At 39.4% G+C, this 14,827-nt stretch overlaps 1 protein-coding gene across 1 annotated transcript in view; it reads right to left on the bottom strand.

Annotated features, from left to right (window-relative positions):
* NEGR1 (neuronal growth regulator 1) overlaps positions 1 to 14,827 on the bottom strand; it is a 917,357-nt gene that overhangs the window by 336,406 nt on the left and 566,124 nt on the right. The gene's annotated exons all lie outside the window — the stretch shown is intronic.

Raw genomic sequence — 14,827 nt, forward strand, 5'->3', positions numbered from 1 at the left:
AAGTTTAATGAGAGGTTCTGTTCTTAACTTTTACTTTCTCTACAGCTAGTATCTAAGGAACAGGGAACTCCAAAGTTGTGGTTTATTAATACACTAGAGCAGTGGTCGGCAAACCGCGGCTCGCAAGCCACATGTGGCTCTTTGTCCCCTTGAGTGTTCTAACACCACTTCTTCAAAATAGACTCACCCAGGCCAAAAACTGACTTCTGCGCATGGGCCACAAAGTTTTAATCGCACTGTATGTGCATGCCCACACATGATATTTTGTGGAAGAGCCACACTCAAGGGGCCAAAGAGCCGCATGTCGCTCGCGAGCCGCGGTTTGCCGATCACTGCACTAGAGGCCTGGTGCACAAAAATTCTGCACTCGAAGGGGTCCCTCAGCCCGGCCAGTACCCTCTCCAATCTGGAACCCCTCAGGGGTGTCCACCTGCCGGTTTAGGCCCGATTGCAGGGATGGGGCCTAAACCGGCAGTTGGACATCCCTCTCACAATTCGGGACCTCTGGCTCCTAGCTGCTCACCTGCCTGTCTGACTGATCACCCCTAAATGACACCCTGCGAGCCTGATCACCCCAACCGCCTCTGCCTGCTGGCCTGATTGCCCCCAACTGCCCCCCCTTGCTTGCCTGGTCATCTCCAACTGCCCCCCTGCCAAACTGGTCACCCCTTACTGCGCCCCTGCCAGCCTGGTTGCCCCCAACTGCCTCCCTCTGCTGGCCTGTTCACCCCCAACTGCCCCCTTGCTGGCCTGGTCACTTCACACAGCCTGCTGTTCAGTCATTTGGTCATACCTCACTAACTCCCCTGCCAGTCTGGTAGCCCCATGCAGCCTGCTGTTCAGTTGTTTGGTCGTCCCTCATTAATCCCCCTGCCAGCCTTGTTGCCCCACACAGACTGTGTTCGGTTATCCATCCAGTTGTTTTGGTTGTGATGGCCCCTGGCTTTTTATATACTAGGATGGGAAATGTTTATTGTATTTGTTATAGAAAAGAATCAAAATTTATTAAATGAAACAACAATAGAATAAACCAAGAATGAAATTACAAAGTAATGAATTTCCTGATCATTCCAGAGTTTCACTGTTAATGTACTTGCCTCCAAGTACATTGGTGGATCTAGAACTGATATAAAAAATGGAGCTAACACAATTGTTATCATCATCTGGGATGACCTCATGCTAGCAGTAAGAGAGAAATCTTCCACCATCACTACATTCCCAGATCTTTCAAACATTTCTGGACAGACTAAATAGGTCCCACTATTTTTGAAATGTCAAGAGCGAAGTGAGAAACAGAGAAACTTTAGAGTACTTAGAATGAAAAGCAATCAAGTTTGACCAAATATAATCTCATGAACCCATAACGAAGCAGGTACTCCACATGACGATTATTTCTCATATAATGCCCATTCACTAAGAAAAAGAAAGCGAAAGTGAAAAGGCAGAGTGATTAAAGTATATGATGGAATAAAATCATTCTTTCTTTAAATTTTTAGATGTTACTATATGATTATAGAGAAAATAAGGAAATGACAGCTGTTTTAAAGAAAAAATGAATACAAAGATGATAGATATCCAATAGCAATGAAATTTTTAAAACAAAGCAATTATTTCCATTTTACAATATTGTAACAATACATGAAGGGATATATTGTGATACAAAATAGGTGATAGGAATATGCTGGTTCAATAAAAGTGACACAATCTATTGACTATATCACTGCCACCTCTATGCAACAGGAGAAAAAAGAAACTTTGTTGAGACCATAATTGTCTTTCTCTGTGTAGCTGAATCAGAAGCAATGTGCAAATAATCCACACATATGTATGGCTGATGGGACATAATGGTCATCAAAAGCTTTGCCAACTATCAAATACACATATTCACTGCTGGTTTTCCTGTGACTAACATTCCTGTCATCATCAATGATTCTTTTAGTTACAGGCATTTTTTCTCCCTAGAAACTCTTTCTTAAAATGTAAATGCAATAACTAAGAAGTAAAATATATACACCTATTGGTACCCTATTTCCTTAATAGATGTAAAATGAAATTCTAGCTCCACCACTCTGTGAGCCTAAGCAAATTCCTTGATCTTATTTTAACAGATTTCTGCATTTGATAAATGTCATACCAAAGTGACTACTAAGGATAAAAAAATATTGCACAAAATAGTAGAACCGAGTTTTCTATGAGGGCTAAGAGGGAAATGCTTTGATGAACTCCAGACTTTCAGTTCCATCATAATCAGCCCAAATATGAGCACCACTATTTACAATCCTTATTTCTTCTGGATTCTTTCTCTGTAGGAAATCAACAGTCAAAACTATTACTTTTACTGTGAACAAGAAGGTCAATAGTTATTTCTCTAGAGAAAATATCAGCTCCCACTGCAATATCTTTTCAAATATAACAGGTGGAAGCAAGTCAGATTAGATAAAAGTGTTAATTTATTTATAGAGCAGCAGAGAGAAAATCAGAGACGCAACGAGTTTGCACATTTAAACACAAATCATTGACCTGCCAGAGATTTAGGCAAGTCGATTTATTTCACAAGCTATGAAAAGAATTTTACTCAAAAATGGTGTGAGCTTGGAAATCTTCCTTCCCTAAAGATTTCTGGTATTCACACCACTTTTTTATTTCTATTTTCAAACTGGTAGAAAGTTGATTCCCCTGTCCTTTAGTCTCAAATCACACTCTGGCAAAACATTTATTTAGCTCATGATGGTGGTCAGTTGAAGAAATATTCAACAAGTACTTAATATAATGAATATATAGATTGCCTCTATGAGAAAATGTGTGTGGCATTCAGTCATTCAGTAAATACTTATTGATAAAACATTCTGTGGTGGTCATTACTTTAAGAGCTTGGAATGTAAGAGTGAACAGCATACCTATTGTCCTTGTTCCCACTGGACTTTCAGTCTATCAAGGAATAAAAAATGAAAGAGAAAAGTAAACACAAAAGAGGCTATCAGATAATTATACATGATGGGCAGGGAATTAAAATGGAGTGCGTTTTCTGAAATTTTGCAGTACTAATAGGTTAGTCGTATAATTCCTGGCTACAATATCAGTACACTGTACAATATTTAGAGTCTCCTTGGCCTCTACCCACTAGATGCCAGTAGCAATTACCCCAACTCAAAACTTTTCCCACACATTTCCAAATGTTCCTTAGGGGACCATACTGGCAACCCCAGTTGAGAATCACTGAAGTAATGTGATATGATAAAGAGTGACTACCTAGTCACTGGATGAATGGGCTTTAATGATCACAAAAGGCCATTTAAGCTGAGCCCTGGGCCTAGAGCCACCTTTGTAAAGACTTCAGAGAGAACCATCCGTTCAAAAGAAACAGTGCAATCGCTGCAAGGCAGGAACAAGAGTGTCAGGTTTGAGGGACAGAAGGGCAGCCAGTAAGGAGAAGAGAAGTGTGAGAGGAGAGTGGGGAATAGAAGTTAGTTTACACATGGTTTTCCACCAGGTAAGGAATTTGTATTTTATTCTTTGTGTAATGAGATGCCATTCAGAGTTTTCATCAATGAAGGAATATTACCTGGCTTACGTTTTAAAACAATCACTCTGGCTTCTGTCTGGAGAATGAATTGAGGAGGCATAAGTAGAAGATGGAAGACTAATTAGGAGGCAATAACTGTAGAAACAGTGAGATGATGATGGTCTCAATGATCTGCAAATATATGTTCACCCTCAGGGATCATGATTGGATGTACACATTGCAAATGTGTTTTCTTTCCAGACTCTTCTCTTGTGCATAGGCCACCTCCTCTCTTTCCTATCATTAGAAATATAATATATATATTCCTACTTAATCAATATAATAGGCCATTCATATTTTTCATAAATTCATTTATTTATATAACATTTACTTTATAAATTTATTTACTTAATAAAATTAAGCTGCATTAAGGGATGGGAGAGATAAGATTCCTGTCATTAGAAGCTAACTTTTCACTGAGCATAATGTTTCATATTATACAACATTGCTTCCGTAATTTTTGTTTCCTACAGCCAGGAAGATCTTTTATAATTTTCTGATCTTGTCTGTATGACAGCAAGGAACAATAGAATAAATAAATGGGGATTAAAGTTAGACATGTTTTGTTTTGTTTTAACCCAGAGGCAAGCCTTTTTAACATTGCTTGAATTATTTAATTATTTATAAATCACAAAACCTACATATTTTGCAAGGCATTTTTATTGATTAGAAGAAAATATTTTTTGGCCATTTAATGTATATTTTGTTTTTATTTTTAACAGTTTCATTCAGATAATACTGTCATGCAATAAAAGATACACATTTAAATACAATTTAATGTGTTAACATATTAATACACCCACTAAACTGTCACCCCAGTCAACATAATGAGCATATCCATTGCCCTCTATAGTTGCTTCATGCACCTGTACAGTCCTTCCTTCCTGCTCCACCTGTCCTCCTACATTCAGGCAATATTGCTTCTCCTGTCATCAGACATTAGTTTGTGTTTCCTAGTATTTTATATAATTAGAATCATACTCTTGCTTACATAGTTTCTGACATAAAATCTTTTGTCATTCTTATCTTTGTTCCTCTGTTTATACTGTGTTCTCTTTCTCTGCTTACTATTAAGATCGTTCCCTATTTTCACTGTTTTTTGGCAATTTGTTTATGATGTGCCTTGTAGTTTTTTTCTCCTTTCATCTTTCTTGGGCTTGGATTTCACTGAACATCTTTGGACTTGGTGTGATATATAGAAATATATTTCCTCTTTGTCCTGAATTCCTGGCACAGAGGTCCCCAAATGCTTGGTATTTCCTGAGTGATAGGAAACTAGGAATATTTTTCATTCTAATGAAGTGACTTTTGGTGGGTCCTTAAATTTCTTCAGGATAGGAGTTGGTCATCAGAAAGTCTAAAGGCTGATTAGAAGCTTGGAACTTTCAGGCCCACTCCCCCACCATTCTACATCCAACCTCCAGGGAGGGAATAGAGCCTGGAGATTGAGTTAATCACTAGTGGCCAATGATTTTATCAACCATGCCTATATCAAGAAACTTTCATTAAAAAAAATCACAACCTAAATGGTGGAGCTCAGCGCGCTTCCAAGTTAGTGAATACATCCACATGCTGGGAAGGTTGTGCATCCTTGCTCCTTGGGGAAGAAGCTCTTGTGCTCAGGTCATGTTTTCCTGCTTATTTGTGTGCCTTCTAACTTCTCATCAGATAGTACACATTGTCAATTTCACCGGCTGGATCATTAGATACTTTTGTATTCCTATAAATATTTTTCAGTCTTGTTCTTGGATATATTTAAGTTACTTGGTAACAGTTTAATCTTTTCCAGTCTTGGTTTGAATATTTTTAAGGTGGGACCAACACAGTACTCAATCTAGGACTAATTATTCCCTGCAACTCCAGACACTGTTACCTTTAATTCTTTTGGTTGATTTCCCCTCCCACGCCCACCCTGTTCTTTTTCCACATGAATGTGGGAAATGTGCTAATAATATTCAAGGGAAGACACTGCAGATCTCCAGGGTTCTTCTTCTCTTCCCTCTACCACTGCCTCTATCTCTCTCCCTATCCTTTCCTCTACTTCCTCCCCTCCCTTCCTCTCTCCCTTTATTTCCAGCTTTCTACTTTATGGTACTCTGTCCTATGGAGTCTAATCATGTTATTTTCCCAGACTCTTAGCTTCATCTTTTTATGTCAGTGAGTGGGTGAGGCTTTGGTTGGGTTTCACCTCCCTGGACCACAGCCTACTTACTCTCTTAAAGCCGTAAGCTGGGGAAACCGTATGGCTTTCCTTCCTTATTTTCTGACTCTGAGGATTCATCATTCTTCATTACTCAATGTCCATTAACTTCCAAACCATTGTTTCATATATTTTGTCCGTTTCTTGGTTTGTCATAGGGAGAAGAACTAGTCTCTATTATTCCTTGAAATCAAGATTTTTTCAAAATATCTGGCCAACAAAATGATCTCAACAATAACATTACCTAGAATTTAATATACTTGGTATTCTAGGTATTTAGGAACCTATACTAGGTCCTTTAGATACATGGCATTTTCTCCCCATGATCCTCTCCCCAGCACTCATTCATTGGTAAGTTTTGTGGTTATATACCCTCACCTTGATACTTCTTTGCAATGATGCAACCAGGCACCCTTTATAAGCTGTACTTAAAATTTTATTTTCTGTATCACCATGGTGAAACTTTGTCATTTGTTCCTCTATATTTCTACATATTTCCTTTTGGTTTCTTATCTAAATGCTCTTCTATTTATTATAATTTATTTATTTGTTTATTTTTGCTGGTAAAATTTTAAGATAATTTGGGCTTTAAATCTCCTTCATGTTGATGAAGGTTAACAATGTGTGTTAACTACATTATCATCAGTTAATCCTGTGGCCCTTTGTAGTTTTCACTGTCATCTTTGGTGAGGAGCAGGTAGTTGTGTCATAAGTGAAGGGAATATGCTGAACTTTAAGATTAACCCCTTTTCTATTTTAATTGTATCTTCAAATTTTTAAAAAAAAGGAAAAAAAAACGTGTTGAAGACACAACATTAGCTTTTAGCTCTAGGGAATTTATTTCCAGAGTCCACGCTCAGGAAATCTCTGTAGGCAGGGCTTTTGTTGTTATTCTCTTTGAGAATACTCTGAGAGATCTAAACTTGCCTTTCTGTCTCCTTTTTTTCCTCATTTGATACACCTTAGACATCTTGGATTATGGAACAATTTCTAGTATTTACTCAAAAGCTCAATTAGGATGATACCTTATGTCAAATGAGGTCAGTATCCCTGCTGCTCCTCTGTGATGGAAAAATTGACTTTATCTGCTCCACATCTCTCTACTTCCATTTTTGTCCTCGTGTCTGTCACAAGTTGGTTGAAAAAAAAAATTAATGAATATGCTATCTTTAGGAAATGGGCATGCTCTGAAGAACTGATCAAAGATAGCTTCTTAGTACTGATGCCTGTGAAGGATGTTGGATGACAAATTGCTGCTGTTGTGAGTTATTGGAGCTAGTATTTAGAAAACTTTAAAAGTACTTCCCTGATAACTTATTTGAAGTACAGCTGTCACTGTCAAAGCTGGAATCCTTTTTTGTCTGTGAAATCAGACTCTGAGTGTTTCTTTTATACTTTGTGCAAGTAATAGTAAAGTATCAATTTTTACTCCCCTCCAGTTTTAGAGTGAGTAGAAGAAAAAGAGAAATTGTGAGAGATTTTTTTACTTTGCTCTTCAGAGTATCACATGATAACTGCATTAGCTCTGATTCTGTTCTTTTAAGGTGACAGAAATTCATTTTAAGCTACTTAAACAGAAAAAAATATATAATGTACTGTCTCAGGCAATTGAAGAGTCCAATGTTAAGTCACCTGAACTGAGACATTTATCATCAGAATTCATAAGACCTACATTTCTTGGTAATGATTCCTTTTCTGTTTTTTATTATCAAGCAGGTTTCTCTATGTATCAGGAAAGAGAGACAACCCCTCTTTGAAAGGAGGTGGAAATTAACACATCTTAATGTCCTTAATCTTAGAAAGACTGAGAACCTTTCTCTCCAGTATCCAATCAATTCAACCTTAAAATCTCTGATAAGCCCTGATGTGGTGATGTGTCTATCTCTAGAGCAATCAGTGTAGTGAAGGAAATCTGTCAATATATATAAAAGCCAAGTGACCAGAACAGACGACAGAATGACTGGAACAATCAAAATGACCCGTCACTATGACATGCACTGCGGTGGCCAACCGGCCTGATCAAGGCCCCAATTGCCCCTCCAATTACCTGTGGCCCCTCCCCGAAGTCGGCACCACCCCCAACCCCCCTCCCGATTGGGGGTGGGGCCAGCTGTCCAACCTTCCGGGTCCTCTCCCCTAATGCCGGCCAGGCCCTGATTGGCCCCAATTGGGGCAGGTCAGCCAGACCCCACCTGTGCATGAATTCGTGCACTGGGCCTCTAGTGATATAATAGAACTGTTGAAGCTTCCATTCCATGATCATTCTGGAGGAGATACAGTGAATCTGTATATCATACCACCTAGAACAGTTCTTCCCCCAAAATATTGACTTTCATTACCAAGGGAGAAAAAAATGGTTGGCACACTTTATCATAAATATCTACTATTAAACACCTCAGGTATACTTCTGTGGCATGTCTCACTGTATACCACCAAAGCTTCTAGTGCATAGCTTGATTCTTCTTAGGTTCAGAAAATCTGATTCCTTTACTGTGGTCAGCAAATGACTGAGGGCTTTGGCATTAGCAAGATGCTGAACTTTCTGCCATCTTATTTATTTTTGTCCCTTATTAATCATCCATGATCCAACTAGACACCCTTTATAAGCTGAACTTAAATTTTAATTTCTGTATCACTATGATGAAACTTTGTCCTCTGTTTTTCTATATTTCTACCCACTTCCTTTCTATTTCTTATCTAAATGCTCATCTATTTCTTATAACCTTTTTTTGCTGTTAAAATTTTAAGGTAATTTCTGAGTATATATAAGTTTAATATACAACCTAGAGAGGTAAACAAATAATAACCATTTTGAGTTAATATCAATAAAATAAATCCAGGATATGCCAAAAAAAATTCAGGAAAGTGGTGAGGTAAATGGCTAATATGTTGATAAAGAATTTTGCTATTAGTCATACTTCAGGCATTAAAAATGTATTAGGGTCCTAATGAATAAAAAAAATCAATAGAAGTAGATATCACTCATCTACTTCTCAAAGATATCCCCTTCTGATTTGGAAGATGCATAAGCATCAGTAAAATAGGTCCAGAGGCATGGAAGCATGCAACATACTGATAAATCTCAGAGGGAATGGGAGGGGGCAGGCAGGAGAGTTTAACTAAATAACTTATATGCATATATGAAGACCCATGGACACAGACAATAGGGCAGTGAAGGCCTGGAGAAGAGGCTGGAGTGGGTTGAGGAGGGTGATCAATGGAGGGGAAAAAAGGAGACATCTGTAATACTTTAAGCAAAAAATAATTTCTTTAAAAAGCACAAATATAAGAACATACTTTTGTGTGTTGTGGTGTAAACATTCATAAAATGTCAAGAACTCTCAGAGTGGAGCACTCACTGAAGACTCTGAGGGAAAAGCAAGACTTGTACAGTCTGAAAAAAATGAGTTGCCATCATGGAGGGCATTTCTAGTTAGCGGTGAAAGAAAAAGGTTCACACGCAAGAATGATCTTATGTCACATGTGGTAGGAACAGTCCTAAATCTGCTTGAGCAGAATGTGGGGTTTATGTTAAAGAGCAGTGAGAAATGCCCTGAGAATTGCTGGTGGGGTATGAGGCCTTATCAATATGAAAAGTTGGGAAGCAATAGCACAGGCCAGGATTAGATTAGATGTAAGAAAGAGGCAAACAAAGTTTGGCACAGTGCAGTCATGACCCTAAACCAGCTGTGGGCAAACTACGGCCCACAGGCCGGATCCGGCTGTTCTATCCGGTTCTCTTGCTCTCCCCTCCGCTCCTTTACTTTGAATTTATATTAGTTCACACAAACACTCCATCCATGCTTTTGTTCTGGCCCTCCGGTCCAGTTTAAGAACCCATTGTGGCCCTCGAGTCAAAAAGTTTGCCCACCCCTGCACCATCCCATCTGAGGAGAGGTGTCTGAAAACCATGCAGTCTTCTCAGTACACAGGCTTCTGGTTTGAATCCCAGATAGCACAGGCAAGGTTCCTATGGTGAGCAGGGGAATGTGACTAGAATGTCCAGTCAGAAAGGAGGGCACTGCCTGGCCTGTGTGGCTCACTGGCTGAGCATTGACTTATGAACTAGGAGGTCATGGTTCAATTCCAGGTCAGGGCACATGCCAGGGTTGTGGGCTGGATCCCCACTGTGTGGCATGCAAGAGGCAGCCAATCAATGATTCCCTCTCATCATTGATATTTCAATCTCTCTTCCCACTCCCTTCCTCTCTGAAATCAATAAAAAATATTTGTTTTTAAAAGAAAGGAGGGTGCTGACTGAAGTTGGTTGCTTATATAGGTGAGGATCCAAGGAACCAGTGGAGGGTGGGATGGTGGTTCATTTCAATTAAATTAAACAAATATACAACCCGGTTCTGGAAGTAAGAGACCTGTGCAAAAATCTGTAGACAAAGAAGGAAAAATAACCGCTGGGATCTTGGCAGAATGAGTTACAGAGAGGAGGAACTAAGACATAGGACTGACCTTGCTACTGAGAAAACTACTGGTGAGATTGATCTTTCTTGTTACTGCCTTCTGAGAGGAAGACTACAGACCAAACACATTAAAAAAGTTCTATGTTCTGATTTCTCTATCTTATATTGCGTGTTCTTAACACATCTTTTATTGATACCTCATAAAAAACTATTTCAATGGAATTAACGATTTGTTTCTCCCCTTTATTTTATAGTGGTCTGTATTGGTTGTGTAATTTTAGGCAACTTACTTAATCCCTCTGATCTTCATTCTACTTATCTTCAAAATGAAACAATAATGACTGACTGTTTCTCAGAGTTTTGAAGATTAAATGATATAAAATATGCCTTAGTACACAGCACAGAGCTATCCCAAGGACATGTTTATTAATGCAAGTTTTCTTCAGTTCTTCATGCCCTCCTTTCTTCTATTTCAAAAAGAGGTGGAAGTTAAGAAAAGCAATGAGCAGCAAAATCAAGTTATTCTTTACATAGTGATGTTCTACCCTGAGAGAAACCCGATAGGTGAATGATGGAGGAGCTGAGAGGCAGGTATTTTCTGTGGTTTTGATGTGTGATGGAGAACCACTACCCAGCTCTGCAGGAAAGCCTGATAAAAGAGGAAATGTAAAATCTCCACAATGGGCTAAAAGCTATTACTGATCTGACCTGTTCTCTGATCTTTCAGATTTGATTTCCTCGCCTCTCCCCTTTGTTCTCTCTGCTCTAGCCTCACAGGCCTCCTCACCTCTCTTTATTCTCTTCAGACCAGAAACTCTCCTGTGTCAGGGACTTTGCTCATGTCTTTGTTCAAATGTCAGCTTCCCAGTGAGGCTACATTTTAAATTGCGACAACTTCCTTCCTGCTCCAGCATTACCATTCCACTTTATTAGGCTTTATCTATGCCCCCTCTCCCCCAGCATCTATTCTAACCTTCTTCTAACATACTATGTCATTCAATATCTATTATTTACTAGAGGCCCAATGCACAAAATTCGTGCACTCAGGGGGGTCCCTCAGCCCAGCCTGCGCCCTCTCACAGTCCAGGAGCCCTCAGGGGATGTCCGACTGATGTCTTAGGCCCGCTTTGTGTGGGGAGCAGGCCTAAGCTGTCTGCGAACATCCTTAGCACTGTGGCAGAGGCAGGAGAGGCTCCCGCCACTGTCGCTGCACTTGCCAGGAGTGAGCCCGGCTTCTGGCTGAGCGGAGCTCCCCCTGTGGGAGCACACTGACCACCAGGGGGCAGCTCCTGCATTGAGCATCTGCCCCCTGGTGGTCAGTGCACATCATAGTTACCAGTCATTGCACTGTTCAGTCGATTTGCATATTAGCCTTTTATTATATAGGATTGTCCCTCTTCCTTACTGAAAAAAAAAAAATGCCTCTACAAAGAAAAAAGCTTTTATCTATTCTATGCACTCCTCTGTCCCAAGTTCTGACACCTGGTAGAATATTTATAAATAATTAGTAATTGAATTAATAAAAGTTGAACTTTACAAGATAAATCTGAGTGACTTGCATTAGCGACTTAACAAAACTCGTTAAGAGATATGGCTGAATGGTTTCAATGAGAAAACAATTAATTAAGATTTTTTTCTTTCATCAGGAAACAATACTTATGAAAGTGTGTCCAAAATTGGATAGAAGTCAACCAAAGTAATTACAAAACAGGAAAATCTCTGTTCAATCTAGTAATTGGAATGGGATCAGGAAGATGAATTCTGGGACAGACAGAAATTCTAGTGTCAAGCGGAATGAGAGCTTCCTAAAAAGTGATTTTTACAGTAAGATGATACAGACAACCTAGAGTAATTTATTGGAGAAATAACTGGCATGTGTACAGGTTTCTTAGGAATAAATAATGTAGTATGGGATGGTGACACCTGAAGCCTCAGAGAGAGCTGCTAAAGTGCTTATTTTCACTCTGATCAAGGAAAATATTGATAACAGCAATAGAGAATAAACAGGAAATGATTTAGAGAAATAGATACAATTCAGAAAGTCTAGAATAAAGGTTTACATGTCTAAATTGCAATTCACGCTGAGATAATAGTAATGATGACCATGATTTTCAAAAAATATATTGTTTTGGTCCAGTTTATATGTCTTATTTAACCAAGGTTTGTGAAAGACAGTTTTCACAAGAAAGTCCTATGTGATGGACACATCACATCATCATATAATTTCCATAAATCTGGAAACTATATATGACGTTCCAAACTTGAAAATGCATTTCTAAAAAGCATTTTAGATTCATTGCTACATTTTCCAAAATATTATTAAATAGTTGATTAACATCTATAAAACTCACAAAATATAAATAAAACTCACAAAATATAAATAAAAAGTTCTTTCCAATATTCACAGACTTTTTTGCTTTCATTTAGATTTAGTAGCCAAACTGTTTGGCATTTAAACCTTCTTGATCCATTTATACCAACAGATTCATATGCACATTTGCTGCTAAGGTAGAGAAGCACTGGTATGTCTCTTCCCGTGTGTGTGTGTGTGTGTGTGTGTGTGTGTGTGTGTGTGTGTAGTGATGGAGTGTATTTCCTTTTATAAAGAAACTAGGGGCCCGGTGCACAGAATCCATGCACTGGGGAGGGGTCCCTCAGCCCAGCCTGCCCCCTCTCACATACTGGGAGCCCTCAGGGGATGTCCTACTAACAGCTTAGGCCCACTCTACATTGGGAGTGGGCCTAAGCCGCAGCCTGGCCTCCCTTTGCAGGAGGCGACTGGGCTGATCAGGGGAAGGCGCCAGCCCCATCACCCTGCTGCTGCAACCACTGCCATCCACCGCACCCACCAAAGTATTTTCATCAACACGGACTCCAGTCCCTTCACCATGAAAAATATGACAACTTTCTTTAGGCATTTTCAAGATGTGTGTTTCATAGGATATGACATTTCTTTCTTTATTTTTCTTTTTATCCTCACCTGAGGATATGTTTCCATTGATTTTTTCCCCCTTCCTTCCGATCCCAGGCTCGGCCCCTGCCTAAGCCTAAAGCCTCCGCCTGGGCCTTTAGGCTTGGGCAGCCCCCCCGCTCCGATCGCTGGGTAGGCCTGAGGATTTAGGCTTGAGCAGTGGGCCCCCTACCCCTCTGATTGCCAGCTTGGGAGGCTTTGGGCTGGAGCGGGGGCCCCCCGCCCCTCCGATGGCCAGCTCGCAGTGACCTGGGTGCCGAGGATGTTCCCAGGACCCAGGTATGTATGCAAATTAACTTCCATCTTTGTTGGGTTAATTTGCATGCTCACTCTGATTGGCAGTAAGTGTAGCGGAGGTATGGTCAAGTTACATGTTTGTCTATTACTAGGTAAGATGACCATGGAAAAGAAAGTGATCCAACAACAAAACAAAAAGGCAACCAAATAAATGCAAACAACAGCTCTGACAAGGGGTTAATATCCAAAATATATAAAGAACTCATACAACTCAATACCAAACAAATAATCCAGTTAAAAAACAGGCAGAGGACCTGTTTTATATTTCTCCCAAGAGGATATACAAATAGTCAACAGGTATATGAAAAGATGCCCAACTTCACTAGCTATTAGGAAAATGCAAATGGAACCAGAATAAGATACCACCTCCCACCTGTTAGAATGGTCATTATCGACAAGACAGGTAATAACAAGTGCTGGAGAGGTTGTGGAGAAAAAGCAACCATCATTCACTGCTGATGAGATGTAAACTGGTACAGCCACTATGGAAAATAGTATGGCAGTTCCTCAAAATTTTAAGAATAAGTATACCATATGACCCAGAAATTCCTCTATGGGGTACCTATCTTTTTAAAAAAAAGGTTTATTCACAAAGATATATGTACCCCTAAGTTCATTGCAGCATTATTTACAGTGGCCAAGACATGGAAACAACAGAAATGCCCTTTGATAGACGACAAGACAAAGAAGATGTGGTATATAAACACAATGGAATACTACGTAGCCATTAAAAAGGATAAAATACTGCCCTTTGCAACAATATAAATAGACCTTGAGAATATTATGCTAAATGAAATAAGGTTTCAGGAAAAGCTAGGAACCATATGATTTCACTCATATGTGGGATATAAAACCGAAACTCATAGATACAGACAACAGTATGGTTGTTACCAGAGGGAAAGGGGTTGGAGGATGGTAAAAAATAAAGGGGGCCGAACACATGTAACAGAAGAGGATTTGACTTCGGGTGGTGGGCACACAATGCATAATACAGATCATGTATCATAGAAATGTATACTTGAAGCCTATATGAAGTTAATAACCAATGTCACCTCAATAAATTTAATTTAAAACAGTGAAAGAGCCTTCCACCAAGCCCACTGCTTCAGCCATAGGCCTGTGTGATGCAGCGCCTAGACCAGGGGTGGGCAAACTTTTTGACTAGAGGGCCACAATGGGTTCTTAAACTGGACCGGAGGGCCGGAACAAAAGCATGGATGGAGTGTTTGTGTGAACTAATATAAATTCAAAGTAAACATCATTACATAAAAGGGTACGGTCTTTTTTTTTTATTTCAATAGTTTTATTCATTTCAAACATTTTAACAAGAAGAATATAAACACTAATTATTATAATTTGAAACTTCAAAAAATGGAGGAATC

Source organism: Plecotus auritus (assembly GCF_963455305.1).
Source record: "Plecotus auritus genome assembly, chromosome: 2".
NCBI classification, from domain to species: domain Eukaryota; kingdom Metazoa; phylum Chordata; class Mammalia; order Chiroptera; family Vespertilionidae; genus Plecotus; species Plecotus auritus.